Source organism: Triticum aestivum, chromosome 1A (assembly GCF_018294505.1).
Source record: "Triticum aestivum cultivar Chinese Spring chromosome 1A, IWGSC CS RefSeq v2.1, whole genome shotgun sequence".
In the NCBI taxonomy this organism is placed as follows: Eukaryota; Viridiplantae; Streptophyta; class Magnoliopsida; order Poales; family Poaceae; genus Triticum; species Triticum aestivum.
In genome coordinates, this window is record NC_057794.1 from 484,428,928 (window position 1) to 484,446,452 (window position 17,525).

The window sequence follows — 17,525 nt, forward strand, 5'->3', positions numbered from 1 at the left end:
GGCCTCCTTGTGGTCATGATGTTCTTCACGGGATGCCTTCCTCCAACCTGTTTACCTGCTTGACAAGCACTGCAAAGTCTATCCTTATCAAATATGACATCGTTAACTCCAAGGATATGATTTCCTTTAATAAGCTTGTCAAGGTTTCTCATGCCAACGTGACCTAGTCGTCTATGCCACAACCAACCTTTTGAGGATTTAGCAATAAAGCAAGTTTTAGGTTGTGCCTTTTTAGAGAAATCGACAATGTAAAGATCACCTCTACGCATACCGGTAAAGACCATTTTATGATTGTCTCGACGAAATACTTGGCAATCTACCTCAGTAAATAGGACATTCAAACCGAAATCAGCAAGTCTAGATACTGAAAGTAAGTTGTAGCCAAGAGATTCAACGAGCATGACATTTTGAATGGAACTATCATGTGAGATGGCCACCTTACCAAGGCCAACCACTTTACCCTTTGAATTATCACCAAAGGTGACATATTTTCGAGGGCCGTCATTTTCAGCAAGCTCACGGAACATCTCTTCATCTCCGGTCATATGATCAGTACATCCACTATCAAGAACCCATTCCTTTCCTCCTGATTCATATCCCCGAAGATTTGCCATAAGACCAAAATGTCTCATTGCATCATCAAGATCGAAGTCACTATCATCATCATCATCATCATCATAGTATCCATGTTCATCATGATCTTGTGACTCATCATTTCCTAGAGAGGGTAATTCATTAGATAAATGATCATCAAAGTGGTCACTTTTATGAATTCTTATAGCTTCGAATATGATATCACTAATGATTCCAACATCTCCTTTAGCATGCTTAAGATTGGTAAGTTCAAATAGACAATTACCAAAACTAGGATCACTAGAGTTCATCTTACTCAAGGCAATAGATTTATGGAGAATTTCATCCAAAGTTTTCAAGGAATGATCGGGAAATCGTTCCTCAAGAAATTTCCATATAGTATAGGCACAATTAAGAGTAGGCAAACTAGCGATCAAATTTTTGGGCAATCCTCTAATGATGAGCTCAATAGTTCTAAGATTGCGAATCATGTCAATATCTTCATCTAGGGTAGGATGCAAAGGATCAATATGAGGTGCACAAGGACTAGCAATATACTTGTTCAAATGATATTGATTGAAGATTACAAGCATCTCATTTTTCCACTCATGAAAATACTCTCCATCAAGAATAGGCACTCTATGTCTAAGACTCCCTAAAGTAGACACATCCATCTTCCTCCAATGGTGATTAAACCAAGGCAATGGAGACCAAAGCTCTGATACCACTTGTAGGACCTTGAAGTAGATGTGTCTAGAGGGGGGGGGTGATTAGACACTTAGTGCTAAAGTTGCAATTTTTAAGCTTTTTCGGTTTGAGTGGAGTTTTAGGCACAATTTCAACATACACAATACATATCAAGCAAGCATGCAAAGAGTATATGAGCAGCGGAATGTAAAGCATGCAACTTGCAAGAATGTAAAGGGAAGGGTTTGGAGAATTCAAATGCAATTGGAGACACGGATGTTTTTCCCGTGGTTCGGATAGGTGGTGCTATCCTACATCCACGTTGATGGAGACTTCAACCCACGAAGGGTAACGGTTGCGCGAGTCCACGGAGGGCTCCACCCACGAAGGGTAACGGTTGCGCGAGTCCACGGAGGGCTCCACCCATGAAGGGTCCACGAAGAAGCAACCACCCACGAAGGGTCCACGAAGTAGCAACCTTGTCTATCCCACCATGGCCATCGCCCACGAAGGACTTGCCTCACTAGCGGTAGATCTTCATGAAGTAGGCGATCTCCTTGCCCTTACAAACTCCTTGGTTCAACTCCACAATCTTGTCGGAGGCTCCCAAGTGACACCTAGCCAATCTAGGAGACACCACTCTCCAAGAAGTAACAAATGGTGTGTTGATGATGAACTCCTTGCTCTTGTGCTTCAAATGATAGTCTCCCCAACACTCAACTCTCTCTCATAGGATTTGGATCTGGTGGAAAGAAGGTTTGAGTGGAAAGCAACTTGGGGAAGGCTAGAGGTCAAGATTCATATGGTAGAAATGGAATATCTTGGTCTCAACACATGAGTAGGTAGTTCTCTCTCAGAAATAGGACGCTGGAAGTGTAGGCTTAGTCTGATGGCTCTCTCTCCGGATGAAGAGGAGGTGAAGGGGTATATATAGCCTCCACACAAAATCCAACCGTTACACATAGTTTTCCAATCTCGGTGGGACCGAATCAACAAACTCGGTTGGACCAAAATAGTAAACCTAGTGACCGTTAGAGATTTCGGTGGGACCGACTGGATCAACTCGGTGGGACCGATGTGCTAGGGTTAGGGTAAGTCCAAAACTCGGTTTGACCAATTACTCAACCTCGGTGGGACCGATTTGGGTAATAAGTGAAATAGAGAGTTGGCCAGGCAAACTCGGTGGGACCGATTGCATATCTCGGTGGGACCGAGAATATTGCAATAGGTAACAGAGAGTTTGCAAGCCCATCTCGGTGAGACCGAGATCCCATCGGTGATACCGAACTGATTAGGGTTTCTGGCAGTGGCTATGACAAGTGAAACTCGGTGGCGCCGGATAGAAAGAATCGGTAGGTCCGAGTTTGGCTTTGGATTTAGGTCATATGTGGAAGTGGGAAAGTAGCTGAGGATTTTGGAGCATATCATTAAGCACATGAAGCAAGATGCTCATTAAGCAACACCTCATCCCTCCTTGATAGTATTGGCTTTTCCTATGGACTCAATGTGATCTTGGATCACTAAAATGTAAAATGAAGAGTCTTGAGCTTGAAGCTTTAGCCAATCCTTTGTCCTTAGCATCTTGAAGGAGTTCCCACAACCTTTAGTCCATGCCACTCCATTGTTGAACTTATCTGAAACATGCTAGATAGAAATGTTAGTCCAACAAGAGATATGTTGTCATCAATTACCAAAACCACCTAGGGAGCACTTGTGCTTTCAATCTCCCCCTTTTTGGTAATTGATGGCAACATACATCAAAGCTTTAGATAAAGATATAAAGAACAGCAAGTAAAGCTTTGGAAGGACATGTAACAAGCATAGGCTCCCCCTACATGTATGCACTCATGTAAATATGAAATATAGAGGCATGTGAGAGCATAACCATGACAGAGTAGGCAATGTGTTACATGTATCTTGGCCATATGCATCAGAGCAAAAGATTATCAAGGAAAATACCTTCATGCTCATGAGTCCTTCTTGCAAACAGTATGTACATAAGCAAGAACTCCTCATACTCATGATTTTGATGCATACACTTACCTTGTGGTCTTGAGTTGGCTTAGGATGGAATGAACCTGCACAAACAAAGTTAGATAACACAGGTACATCCACTAGCCAGAGCAAACAAAAGAAACCACAAGAATACCAAGACTGGGATGACATGTGGAGAGTGAGTACAAGGTACCACATTGGATTCAACATGTCCCCAAGAGTAAAGATATGCAATGAATTTGACTAATTTCTCTCCCTTAGGTGTCTTGCTCCCCCTGAATCTTACATGAGATATTGGGAGAAGATAGGGAACAGAAAATCAGAGCTGAAGGGTACAAATGGATAGAACTTAATGCAAATAAGCAATATGAACATGTCTTTCCCCCAACAAGACATGTGACATCTCTCCTCTTGAACATCAAGCATCTGGAACATCTGGGATCCTTGAGTATTCCCCCCTGGAAATCTCTCTCTCCCCCTTAATAACATCGGGGATCCTTGAGACTTTCTCTCCCCCTTGAGCTTTGATGTGATCTCTCTCTCCCCCTTTGACATCAATTTCCAAGAAGGGCTTTCTGGAATCCGTCGTATAGGTTTGGTCCTTGACACTCAGCACAAAGCAATGGATAAAACTGTGATGCTTGTAGAGGACAAGATTCATTGAGTAGAGATGGATCAGAAGAAATATAGAACAAGTGGCAAACTGTTTTTCCTGTTGCGAAGTCGGTGGCACCGAGTGGCACGTTTTGGTGATACCGAAAAGATTCGGTTGGACCGAAAATTACAAGTCGGTGAAACCGAGTTTACACAGAGAAAAACACTTGTCACCTCAGCTCACTAGACATGTAGGATCCCACAAAGATTTGCAATGAATCACCTGAAGGATTTGCAAGGAATTAAATGCAGAAAATGCAGAACAAAAACAAAAAGAAAAGAGAAGAAACTGAAAGATCTAGATGAAGTTTTTTTTTTGAAAAAGAGAAAGAAAAATAAACATGCATGAGACAAATGCAATAACACAAGGAAAGAACACAAGAGAACTTCATCTAGAGTTGGGCGGTGACATAGTCACCTATGTTAGAGTATATTGACTTAGGAGTCAAGTGAGAACACTTGATCATAGGTCATACTCATCGTTTAAGCTCAAAATGGGGTTACCATTTTTCATTTAAGTATCTTGATGTATTCACATCTTGTTGAGTTGCTTTGACTCATGTCTTGGAGTAAAGCTTCTCTAAGATGGAATAACATACCTTGGGTGGTGGTGTGGTTCTTGCTCAAGTAGTTGAACTTGTGTGGGTGCTCAAGGTTGATGTAGCTCATCAAGAGTTAGGAGCACCACTTGGAGTTTGCGTTCATCTACCTACATGGGTTAGTTCTTGCAAGGAAGAGCACTTGTGTATCCAAAAATGACAATCATGAAGCTCAACATAGAATTTGTCAAAGGATATGTTTGAATGGTTTTGTGCTTCCTTGTCTTCAACCACCATTGTGTAGAGTCTTGGTGATGTAGAGATTGCTCAAGATGTGAGTGAGTCGCAATCTCATGGAATTAGATTCAACCAAGCACCTACATGGGTTAGACAACATGCAAGGTACAAATATATCCAAGACATAAGATAGTCATCATAAGAGATATATCATGGATTAGTCATAAGCTCATGTCTTGCATGTATCCAATGGAGTTTCTACTCCAAGTTCGAAGCATCAATGATGTTCAATTCTCCTCTCAACCTGCAAAATACTTTCTCATCAAGAGGTTTAGTAAATATATCCGCTAATTGCTTATCGGTGCGAACATGCTTAAGATCAATGTCACCCTTAGCAACATGATCTCGAATGAAATGATGACGAACTTCAATATGCTTAGTTCGAGAATGTTGTACAGGATTATGACCAATTTTGATAGCACTTTCATTGTCACAAAGTAGTGGAACATGTTTCACATAGATCCCATAATCTTTAAGAGTTTGGGTCATCCAAAGTAATTGAGCACAACATGAACCAGCGGCAATGTATTCCGCTTCGGCGGTGGATAAGGATACCGAGTTTTGTTTCTTGGAAGACCAAGACACAAGAGATCTACCAAGAAATTGACAAGTACCCGAAGTGGACTTTCTATCAACCTTGTCTCCGGCATAATCCGAGTCGGAATAGCCAACAAGATCAAAAGAAGACCTCTTAGGATACCAAATGCCAAAATTTGGTGTATGGATTAAATATCTCACTATCCTTTTCACGGCCTTAAGATGACATTCTTTAGGAGCAGCTTGATAACGTGCACACATGCACACACTTAGCATAATATCGGGACGTGAAGCACATAGGTATAACAATGAACCAATCATAGAGCGATAAACCTTTTGATCAACCGGTTCACCATCTTTGGTCAAATCATTATGTCCACTAGTAGGCATGGGTGTAGACATACCTTTGCATTCTTGCATATTGAACTTCTTGAATAAGTCCTTGGTGTACTTTGTTTGAGAGACAAATGTACCTTCCTTAGTTTGCTTGATTTGCAAACCGAGAAAGAATTTGAGTTCACTCATCATAGACATCTCAAACTTCTCTGACATTAGCTTTCCAAACTTTTCACTAAAGAGAGGGTTAGTTGAACCAAATATGATATCATCAACATAAATTTGGCATACAAATAGTTCTCCATTAACCCTTTTAGTAAAAAGAGTAGAATCAATTTTACCAATTTCAAAACCACTTGTAATAAGGAACTTGGTCAAGCATTTATACCATGCTCTAGGAGCTTGTTTAAGACCATAAAGAGCTTTGTGAAGTTTGTAAACATGATTTGGTTTCTTAGGATTGATAAAGCCGGGAGGTTGTTTGACATAAACTTCCTCCTCTATTTCACCATTTAGAAAAGCACTTTTAATGTCCATTTGGTACAAGGTGATATTATGGTGATTAGCATAGGCAAGTAAGATGCGAATGGACTCAAGTCTAGCAACGGGAGCATATGTCTCACCATAGTCCATACCTTCGACTTGTGTGTACCCTTGGGCGACGAGACGTGCTTTGTTGTGAACCACTTGTCCATCTTCATCTTGCTTGTTGCGAAACACCCATTTGGTACCAATGATGTTGTGGTTGTTGTCGGGCTTCTCAACCAATGTCCAAACTTGGTTTCTCTCAAAGTTGTGTAGCTCTTCATGCATAGCGTTTATCCAATCCGGATCTTCCAATGCTTCTTCAACCTTCATAGGTTCAATGCTAGAGATGAATGAATAGTTTTCACAAAAGTTAGCTAAACGAGTTTTTGAGCGAGTGATTCTCCTGGTTTGTATATCGTTTAGGATTTGCTCGACGGGATGATCTTTGGAAATTCTTGCTCGAACTCGTGAGAGCTTTTGCTTGGGTCTTCGTTGAACATCTTCTTCATCTTCTTCTTCTTCTTGGCCTTCTTCATTGTTGACGTTGTCGTTCTCTTGTCGTGGTGGAGAAGGAGGTTGTTGATGTTCGTCTTGATGCATTTCCTTGTCTTCTTCATCTTGGTGTGTCCCACTTGTGGATGCTTCCGTGTCGATTCTTGGTTCACCTTGTCGTGAAGTAGAAGCTTCCACTTGGATGGATGAAGTACTCTCCTTCACCTCCGTTGGACGAATTTTGCCAATGGACAAGTCTTGGATTGCTTCTGAAGGGTCTTTCTCTCCTACATCAATTGGCAATTGCACTACTTGCGAGCCATTAGATTCATCAAACTTCACATCTACCGTCTCTTCAACCTTCCGGGTGAAATTGTTGTAGACACGGTAAGTGTGAGAGTTTGAGCCATAACCAAGTAGAAAACCTTCATGAGATTTAGGAGCAAACTTTGAACGACGATGCTTGTCAAGAATGTAGCACTTTGAGCCGAATACTTGAAAGTATCCAACTTGGGGTTTGTTACCGGTGAGGAGCTCGTATGCTGTCTTGCCGAGTAGCTTGTGAAGATACAAGCGATTTGTTGCGTGACAAACTGTCTCAACCGCTTCTGCCCAAAAGTGCTTCGGCGTCTTGTATTCATCAAGCATCGTTCTTGCCATTTCGATGAGCGTCCGGTTCTTCCTCTCAACAACTCCATTTTGTTGAGGTGTGTACATAGCCGAGAACTCGTGTGAAATCCCTTCTTCGTCAAGAAAGGTGTCCACATTTGCGTTCTTGAACTCCGTTCCGTTGTCACTCCGAACCTTCTTGATCTTCACGTCAAACTGATTTTGGGCCTTCCTAGCGAAGTTTTTGAAGATCTTCTGGACCTGTGACTTGTCATTAAGAAAGAACACCCACGTAAATCTTGAAAAATCATCAACTATAACTAGACCAAAAGAATTTCCACCGAGACTCTTGTAGGCGTTGGGACCAAAAAGATCCATGTGAAGTAGCTCGAGTGGCCTCCTTGTGGTCATGATGTTCTTCACGGGATGCCTTCCTCCAACCTGTTTACCTGCTTGACAAGCACTGCAAAGTCTATCCTTATCAAATATGACATCGTTAACTCCAAGGATATGATTTCCTTTAATAAGCTTGTCAAGGTTTCTCATGCCAACGTGACCTAGTCGTCTATGCCACAACCAACCTTTCGAGGATTTAGCAATAAAGCAAGTTTTAGGTTGTACCTTTTTAGAGAAATCGACGATGTAAAGATCACCTCTACGCATACCGGTAAAGACCATTTTATGATTGTCTCGACGAAATACTTGGCAATCTACCTCAGTAAATAGGACATTCAAACCGAAATCAGCAAGTCTAGATACTGAAAGTAAGTTGTAGCCAAGAGATTCAACGAGCATGACATTTTGAATGGAACTATCATGTGAGATGGCCACCTTACCAAGGCCAACCACTTTACCCTTTGAATTATCACCAAAGGTGACATATTTCCGAGGGCCGTCATTTTTAGCAAGTTCACGGAACATCTCTTCATCTCCGGTCATATGATCGGTACATCCACTATCAAGAAACCATTCCTTTCCTCCTGACTCATATCCCCGAAGATTTGCCGTAAGACCAAAATGTCTCATTGCATCGTCAAGATCGAAGTCACTATCATCATCATCATCATCATCATAGTATCCATGTTCATCATGATCTTGTGACTCATCATTTCCTAGAGAGGGTAATTCATTAGATAAATGATCATCAAAGTGGTCACTTTTATGAATTCTTATAGCTTCGAATATAATATCACTAATGATTCCAACATCTCCTTTAGCATGCTTTAGATTGGTAAGCTCAAATAGACAATCACCAAAACTAGGATCACTAGAGTTCATCTTACTCAAGGCAATAGATTTATGGAGAATTTCATCCAAATTTTTCAAGGAATGATCGGGAAATCGTTCCTCAAGAAATTTCCATATAGTATAGGCACAATTAAGAGTAGGCAAACTAGCAATCAAATTTTTGGGCAATCCTCTAATGATGAGCTCAATAGTTTTAAGATTGCGAATCATGTCAATATCTTCATCTAGGGTAGGATGCAAAGGATCAATATGAGGTGCACAAGGACTAGCAATATACTTGTTCAAATGATATTGATTGAAGATTACAAGCATCTCATTTTTCCACTCATGAAAATACTCTCCATCAAGAATAGGCACTCTATGTCTAAGACTCCCTAAAGTAGACACATCCATCTTTCTCCAATGGTGATTAAACCAAGGCAATGGAGACCAAAGCTCTGATACCACTTGTAGGACCTTGAAGTGGGTGTGTCTAGAGGGGGGGGGGGTAATTAGACACTCAGTGCTAAAGTTGCAATTTTTAATCTTTTTCGATTTGAGTGGAGTTTTAGGCACAATTTCAACATACACAATACATATCAAGCAAGCATGCAAAGAGTATATGAGCAGCGGAATGTAAAGCATGCAACTTGCAAGAATGTAAAGGGAAGGGTTTGGAGATTTCAAACGCAATTGGAGAGACGGATGTTTTTCCCGTGGTTCGGATAGGTGGTGCTATCCTACATCCACGTTGATGGAGACTTCAACCCACGAAGGATAACGGTTGCGCGAGTCCATGGAGGGCTCCACCCACGAAGGATAATGGTTGCACGAGTCCACGGAGGGCTCCACCCATGAAGGGTCCACGAAGAAGCAACCACCCACGAAGGGTCCACGAAGTAGCAACCTTGTCTATCCCACCATGGCCATCGCCCACGAAGGACTTGCCTCACTAGCAGTAGATCTTCACGAAGTAGGCGATCTCCTTGCCCTTACAAACTCCTTGGTTCAACTCCACAATCTTGTCGGAGGCTCCCAAGTGACACCTAGCCAATCTAGGAGACACCACTCTCCAAGAAGTAACAAATGGTGTGTTGATGATGAACTCCTTGCTCGTGTGCTTCAAATGATAGTCTCCCCAACACTCAACTCTCTCTCATAGGATTTGGATCTGGTGGAAAGAAGGTTTAAGTGGAAAGCAACTTGGGGAAGGCTAGAGATCAAGATTCATATGGTAGGAATGGAATATCTTGGTCTCAACACATGAGTAGGTAGTTCTCTCTCAGAAATAGGACGCTGGAAGTGTAGGCTTAGTCTGATGGCTCCCTCTCCGAATGAAGAGGAGGTGGAGGGGTATATATAGCCTCCACACAAAATCCAACCGTTACACACAGTTTTCCAATCTCGGTGGGACCGAATCAACAAACTCGGTCGGACCGAAATAGTAAACCTAGTGACCGTTAGAGATTTCGGTGGGACCGACTGGATCAACTCGGTGGGACCGATGTGCTAGGGTTAGGGTAAGTCCAAAACTCGGTTTGACCGATTACTCAACCTCGGTGGGACCGATTTGGGTAATAAGTGAAACAGAGAGTTGGCCAAGCAAACTCGGTGGGCCCGATTGCATATCTCGATGGGACCGAGAATATTGCAATAGGTAACAGAGAGTTTGCAAGCCCATCTCGGTGAGACCGAGATCCCATCGGTGATACCGAACTGATTAGGGTTTCTGGCAGTGGCTATGACAAGTGAAACTCGGTGGCGCCGGATAGAAAGAATCGGTAGGTCCGAGTTTGGCTTTGGATTTAGGTCATATGTGGAAGTGAGAAAGTAGCTGAGGATTTTGGAGCATATCATTAAGCACATGAAGCAAGATGCTCATTAAGCAACACCTCATCCCTCCTTGATAGTGGCTTTTCCTATGGACTCAATGTGATCTTGGATCACTAAAATGTAAAATGAAGAGTCTTGAGCTTTAAGCTTTAGCCAATCCTTTGTCCTTAGCATCTTGGAGAACTTCCCACAACCTTTAGTCCATGCCACTCCATTGTTGAACTTATCTGAAACATACTAGATAGAAACGTTAGTCCAACAAGAGATATGTTGTCATTAATTACCAAAACCACCTAGGGAACAATTGTGCTTTCACCACACCATTCCTCTCATGCCAGGGGCGCAGCCCGTCAACATCAGACCTTACTGCCATAAGCCAGAGCACAAGTCTGAGATTGAGCGGCAAGTGCAAGAACTCCTGCAGTCAGGGGTGATCCAGCGAAGCCACAGTACCTTTTCGTCCCCAGTCATTCTAGTCAAGAAGAAAGATGGAACATGGAGGCTCTGCGTGGATTATAGACATCTGAATGCCATGACACGCGTCAGTAATTTCCCAGTGCCTGTCATAGAGGAGCTGCTTGATGAGCTGCACGGTGCGCAATGGTTCTCTAAATTGGACCTACGTGCGGGCTATCACCAGATTCGGTTAGCAGAAGGGGTGGAATTCAAAACGGCCTTTCAGACGCATTTAGGACATTATGAATTCAAGGTTCTCTCGTTTGGATTAGCAGGGGGGCCCGGTACCTTCAATGGAGCAATAACAGAAACGATGCATCCTCTCCTGCGGCACTGTGTCCTTTTGTTTTTCGATGATATTCTTGTGTTCAGCAAGACCTGGGAGGATCATGCAGCGCACCTCAGCCAGGTCCTCGAGCTTTTATGTCGAGACCAATGGAAGGTGAAGAGGTCCAAATGCGAGTTTGGTCGGCAACAAGTGTCGTACCTAGGCCACGTCATCAGCAGTCAAGGCGTGGCCATGGAACCAACAAAGATCAGTGCAGTAGAGGCATGGCCGAAACCAGTGGATGCGAAGGAAGTATGCAGATTTTTAGGACTCGCAGGGTATTACCGCAGATTTGTCAAGGGTTTTGGAATCATCGCACGCCCTCTCTTCAATCTCTTGAAGAAAGGCGCACCCTTCGTCTGGACAGAGAACATGAATCAAGCGTTCGAGCTGCTCAAGCAACAACTAATCACAGCTCCGGTTTTGGCGCTGCCAGACTTTAGTAAAACCTTGACAATCGAGACTGATGCCTGTGACAAAGGAATAGGAGCAGTTTTACAGCAAGAGGGGCACCCCATTGCGTTCATGAGTAAAAGTCTGAGTCCACGCTACCAAGGCCTATCGACGTACGAGAAGGAGTACCTGGCTATTGTGGTGGCAGTTGACCAATGGCGACCCTATTTACAGCACAATGAATTCATTATTTTCACGGATCAAAAAAGTCTGGTTCATCTTGAAGAGCAACGATTGACTACTCCGTGGCAGCAGAGAGCCTTTACCAAGTTATTGGGCCTTCGGTACACGATCAGGTATAAGAAGGGCTCGGACAACACGGCCGCTGATGCTCTGTCACGATCTCAACCCCCAGAGCTGTTGTTCGACATCTCCACATGCCAACCCCGCTGGCTGGACGATGTAATGGCAAGCTGCAATTGCAATCCGCAAGCTCATAAACTGCTACAGCAACTGGCTCTTCGGGAAGACCCAAAACGACGATTCACGTTGTAGAACGGGATTTTGTATTTCCGCTCAGCGGCTCGACGGCATTGCAACAACAGATAATTTCAGCTTTCCATGACAGCCCAGTGGGGGGGCACAGTGGGTTCCCTGCAACATTCAGGCGCATTCGTCGTTTGTTTGCTTGGCCCAAGATGAAGGCGCACATGTTGCAATACGTGCGTTGTTGTCAAATCTGCCAACAGTCTAAGCCAGATCGTGCAGCATCTCCCGGTCTGTTGGAGCCATTACCTATCCCACAACAGCCGTGGGAGATGATCACAATGGACTTCATCGACGGATTGCCACAGTCTGGGAAGTTTAACTGTCTCTGGGTGGTGATCGACAAAAGGACCAAATTCGCGCATTTCTTGCCGCTAGTGCATCCGTACACGGCATCTGAAGTGGCGCTGCTCTACATGTCCAGCATCTACCGCATCCATGGCTTTCCCAGCTCCATTGTGTCTGATCGAGACCCCGTATTTACAAGCCATTTCTGGCGTGAGCTCTTCAAATACGCTGGCACGGATCTGCGGATGAGTTCGGCTCATCACCCTCAAACGGACGGGCAAACGGAGTGGGTGAATCAGTGCATCGAGACATATCTGCGCTGCTTTGTCCATGCTTGCCCAAGACGCTGGAGCCACTGGATACCAATAGCGTAGTTCTGGTACAATTCCTCCTATCACTCCAGCATTGGCATGACACCGTTTAAGGCAATGTTTGGATATGAGCCACGGCAGTGGGATTTGGCACCAATGGCAGACTGCACCGTACCTGCTCTGCAGTCTTGGCTGGAAGAGAGAGCAGTGATCCAGGACCTATTGCAACAACACTTGCATCGCGCGCAGCAGCACATGAAGGCCCAGGCTGACAAACGAAGATCGCCACGCGTCTTTGAAGTGGGCGAGCTGGTATTCTTGAAACTCCAACCCTACATTCAAACATTAGTGGCGAGGAGAGTCAACCACAAACTAGCTTTCAAGTACTATGGACCATATCCAATCGTCAGCAAGATCAGTGATGCAGCCTACAAACTGGATCTGCCAGTGCACTCTCAAGTGCATCCAGTGTTCCATGTGTCGCAACTCCGTCGCTGTCTCCGCCCCGGTACGCAGTCATCTACTGATCTTCCTCAGCCTACTAACATTCCTGTCGTGCCAGTGACAGTTCTGCAGCAACGTTGGCGTCGCAAAAATGGTGTCCTGGTGGAGCAAGTGCTTATACGCTGGTCTGACCCAGCGGCATTGGCAGACACTTGGGAAGACAAGGTGGCCCTGCAGGCTCGCTTCCCTGGAGCAGAGGCTTGGGGGCAAGCCTCGTCCCAAGGAGGAGGGGATGTCAGCGCCCTCGCTACAGCCAGCGACACTGAAGAGACGGGACCACAAGTCAGCGGCTCGCGGGGCTCGCCTCCTGCCGGGCGGCTTCCACGGGCTCGAAGGCCCAACCCACGCAACACTAGGCCGGAGTGGGATCAGTGAGGCCCAGGGCCCGCGACAAGTACTTAAGCCACCCTCCGCACCCGGTTCGGGCATCCAGTGGATCAAGGCACCGGCGGCGGCAACCCTAATCCTATCCCCTTCCTGTTCTTCGTCTTGTACCCGCACCTTGTAATCGAACCTGAGGATCGAGCTAGCGTGAGTGAATCCACTGCAGTTCTTACCACTACCATCCCGCCTCTTACATGAAGCCTACGAGCGCATCGCTCAGGAGAACCAAGGAAAACGCGTCGGTCAGTACCGTACAGAAACTAACTACTACTACTTATGTTTTCCAATACGAAACTACTACGACGCTGGCCTACTGGTAGGCAGGGTCATCCAGGGTAAATTGCACAAATACACAACATTTGGGGCTTAGTAAAGAAGTACTCCCCCCATAAAGTAAAGTAATATAAGATCATTTAGATCTAAACGATCTTATATTACTTTACGGAGGGAATACATATATATTCAGTCATGACAATTTCTAGCACCACACACTTTCTGTGCATAGCACAATTAGCATGCTCGAGAAGCTGCATCTTGGAGTTACAACCATAGTCTAGATAGAAATGATCAATACACGCATAGTTAGTTGAGCTCGGGTATGTGCACATAGAGAAAATTACACAATATACAACATTTGAGGTTGAGGTAACAAAAAACTACAACTCGGGGGTATTTTAACAAAAACCACAATTCTAGGACTAATGAGAAATATAACATGTGGGCCCCATGTGTTAATCTTAAAAAACCAAAGTTAAAAAAATGAACTAAAAAACATAGTAATTCAGTCCATCTTTGCTGATCAATCTGGGAAATTTTCAGCCTATTTTACTTAGCCATTTTAAATTTGGACAGTTTTTGTAAGTCAACTCATTCACGTTCATACAAAAATCATCCATACTTTCATATGGCAAAGTAAAATAGGCTGAAATTTTCCCAGATTGATCAACAAAGATGGACTGTGCTACACTTTTTTTGTTATTTTTTTCAATTTTTTCCTTTTTTTTGGATTTTTTGAAAATTTTGATTTTTTTAAAAAGAACTTTAATTATTATAATTTTTCTAGATCAAGCCAACTGTCCCGCTAGTACTAACATATGAGATCCGCACGTCATATTTCTCATTAAGTGACTAAACGAAGCAATCTGTTTTTTTTGTTACTGATTAGTCCTAGAGTTGTGGTTTTTAAAATCCCTTAGAGTTGTAATTTTCTGTTACGTCGGTCCCGAATATTGTGTATTTGTGAAATTTCCTCGTGCACATATATAGTATTCGTGGATAATCTCTCTTACCCAACTATGACATACCAATCAGGCATGAGCTTGTCGTCTGAGTCCACTGTATAAGAACAACATGATCAATCAACCAGCAAAACTTTTGTGCATACATAGCATTGCTTTTCTGAATTGACACTAACATTGTGTTTCTTGGATATCGCAGGAGTGTTCTACTGTGGCATGCCGGCGCTGACAAATGAATTGCGCTATCTTGCAAAGGATCTCTCGAGAAAAACAAGCACATGGTTTGAGTTCCACAAGGAAAACTTCTAGTTTTGCCAGCCATCCAACCACAAGAAGTTTATGTTTTTGTGGAACATACCACATTCGCAAAAGAAGAAAATTACTACATACCAAGTACTAAATTATCATGATATATATTATCTTCTCAGATACGGAGTAACATGTACGGGCACTTGTTCATTGTCATGTAACTATATATGGTATCTATATTGACTATCTATTTATCATGCGTTATTATATAATAATTTACTTATGGTACCATGCTATGAGTGTTGGTATTTGACCTTCCCTTAGCTCGCCAGACCTTCCTTTGTTATGGGAAGAAATTCGCTTCATTTAATTTAAATGTAAGTGGTAGGATATGGATAATTCATGCTATCAGACCCTATGCATTCAAAAACATGTATAAAGTACTTGTGCCTTGCTGCTTTTGGTTAAGTACTTGGAAATTTTGTCGACTTTCTTGGTTTAAGAAAGGATGCTAGACAAAAAAGGTTTTATGATGTCACCTCTATTGCGCTGAGTTCGGTTTCATGGTTAGCATTGATCACCGAACCATTTGGAAAATATGATTGGTGTCGGTTGACAATATTTCCGTTGTGTTGGAGGAGGGAGGTTTGGTGTCTGGGATCACATGCACATGATATGAGCAGTAAATTCAAAAATTCAAAAAAAAACTTATTTCCTTTGGCGCTGAAGATGCTCGAGTGTGCCAGGAGCGTGCAAATGTTTCCAGATTCTACTACGTGGATAAGTTCACGTCATCATGTGTGCCAGAGCTTCGATCAGTCATGGAATCAGATGTTCGCCTTCTGTTGGGGATATAGCTACCAGGTATGACCCGCCCAGGAGGGGCCGGGTCAACCCCAATGGCGGGTTACAAAAGAAGCCTAGTAAACATTCAAGGTGATAGTTTATTAAGAATTATAGAAGGCCTAAGCCCAGAGGCAGCTTAAAGCCCAATATTGTAAACCGCCATACGTAAAGAAAGACTTGTAAAGAAAGGCATATAAAAGAAGTCATCGAGCCGGACATGTTTTATGAGCCGGTCGGGACTCTGTAGGCCGCCAGGCGTTAACCCGTGTATATAAGGGGACGACCCGGCGGCGGCTTAGGACAAGAGACAACAGATTGATAGCCGAGCTAGCGGATTCGCTCCTTGGTCATTGAAACCTAGCAATACAACATCAACTGGATTAGGCCTTACCTTCACCGTAAGGGGCCGAACTAGTATAAACCTTCTCGTGTCCTTTGTCCCGATTAACCCCTTTAAGCTTCCTAGTTGTGATGGCCCTACGATTAAGTCCTTTCGCTAGGACATCTGCCATGAAAATTCCATGACAGTTGGTGGCCATCGTGGGGCCAGCGCACGGGGAATTTGAGTTCTTGAAGGGCAACTTCGAAGGGCCGGATGACCAAGAGTCGTCGCGGCAAGCTCTACATCAACGATGAAGGCTGGGGCCCCGACGCCGGCTCAATTGAGTACGGATACCGGGTCCCCTTCGGCGGAATCCACGTCTTCATCGGCTGGATTGGCGAGCCGGGCCCTGAGCCGGACATCTGCACCGACCTTGTCGAGACGGCTCAGCGCGCTGGATCTGCCCGGCTCAACCCGCCGTGCGGCGGGCCTTCGTGGGTTGCATCCATGGACGGGAATTTTCTGAAGGTTCGATAGACGGTGGTGAGACGGCCATATGTTCTGACGGTGCGTCGTCCACAGGTGAGACAGATTCTCTGTATCAGCTACAAGATGGCGTGCTTGGGGGTTGTTCCGATGGCAGCAGTATTCCGGACCCCTTTGAGCCGCCGAATCGAGTCGGAGTCTTCATGGCTGGCACTCAACCCGGGCAGAATTCTATGGTGGCGGCAGCAATAACCACCGGGTCGGCAGCAGCCAGGTCAGAAGACCCCGCGCGCCCCCCGGCTCAGGTATTAATGGACCTCATGGATAAGATGACGGCTCTGTTGACTGCTGTGGTTGAGCCGGCGGATAAGGTTCAGCATGACACAGAGGTGGCACGACTACATGAAGAGGTGGCACAAGCCAAGGAAAATTTAGCAGCAGAAGATGTTAGGATGGCTGCAGAGCGGGCGGCTTTGGATGCTCGTGCTCAGCAGCTTCAAGCAGAGACTTTCCGGCTCTCGGTGGATCTGAATGCGTCAAACGAGGTCATGAGGAGAAGACACCAGAAAACTCAGTCATGTCTACCTCTAACTTACGATCCTAGGAATCTTTTCCACACACCCGGGGCCGGTCCCAGCAATCCGCCGGAGGCAAACCGGATCACAACACCCGGGACGGGGGGCGGTTCAGCCGAGGGCCATGGAACCACCCTGTGTGAATACTGCTCCGCCTCATTACACGCCAGTACCACCGGGTCACTTCTCTAACCCTTTGGAGAATTTAATTGCTGCGTCGGCTCGTCTGGCGACTCTCCCAATGGAAGGCGACTCTCCAACGGTGATCAAAACACGAAGGGCTAGAGAACTT

At 44.5% G+C, this 17,525-nt stretch overlaps 1 pseudogene; it reads left to right on the plus strand.

Annotated features, from left to right (window-relative positions):
- The window catches only part of LOC123152489 (respiratory burst oxidase homolog protein B-like), a 33,639-nt pseudogene extending 18,575 nt beyond the window's left edge, over positions 1 to 15,064 (plus strand).
- The last annotated feature ends 2,461 nt before the right edge of the window (positions 15,065 to 17,525 follow it).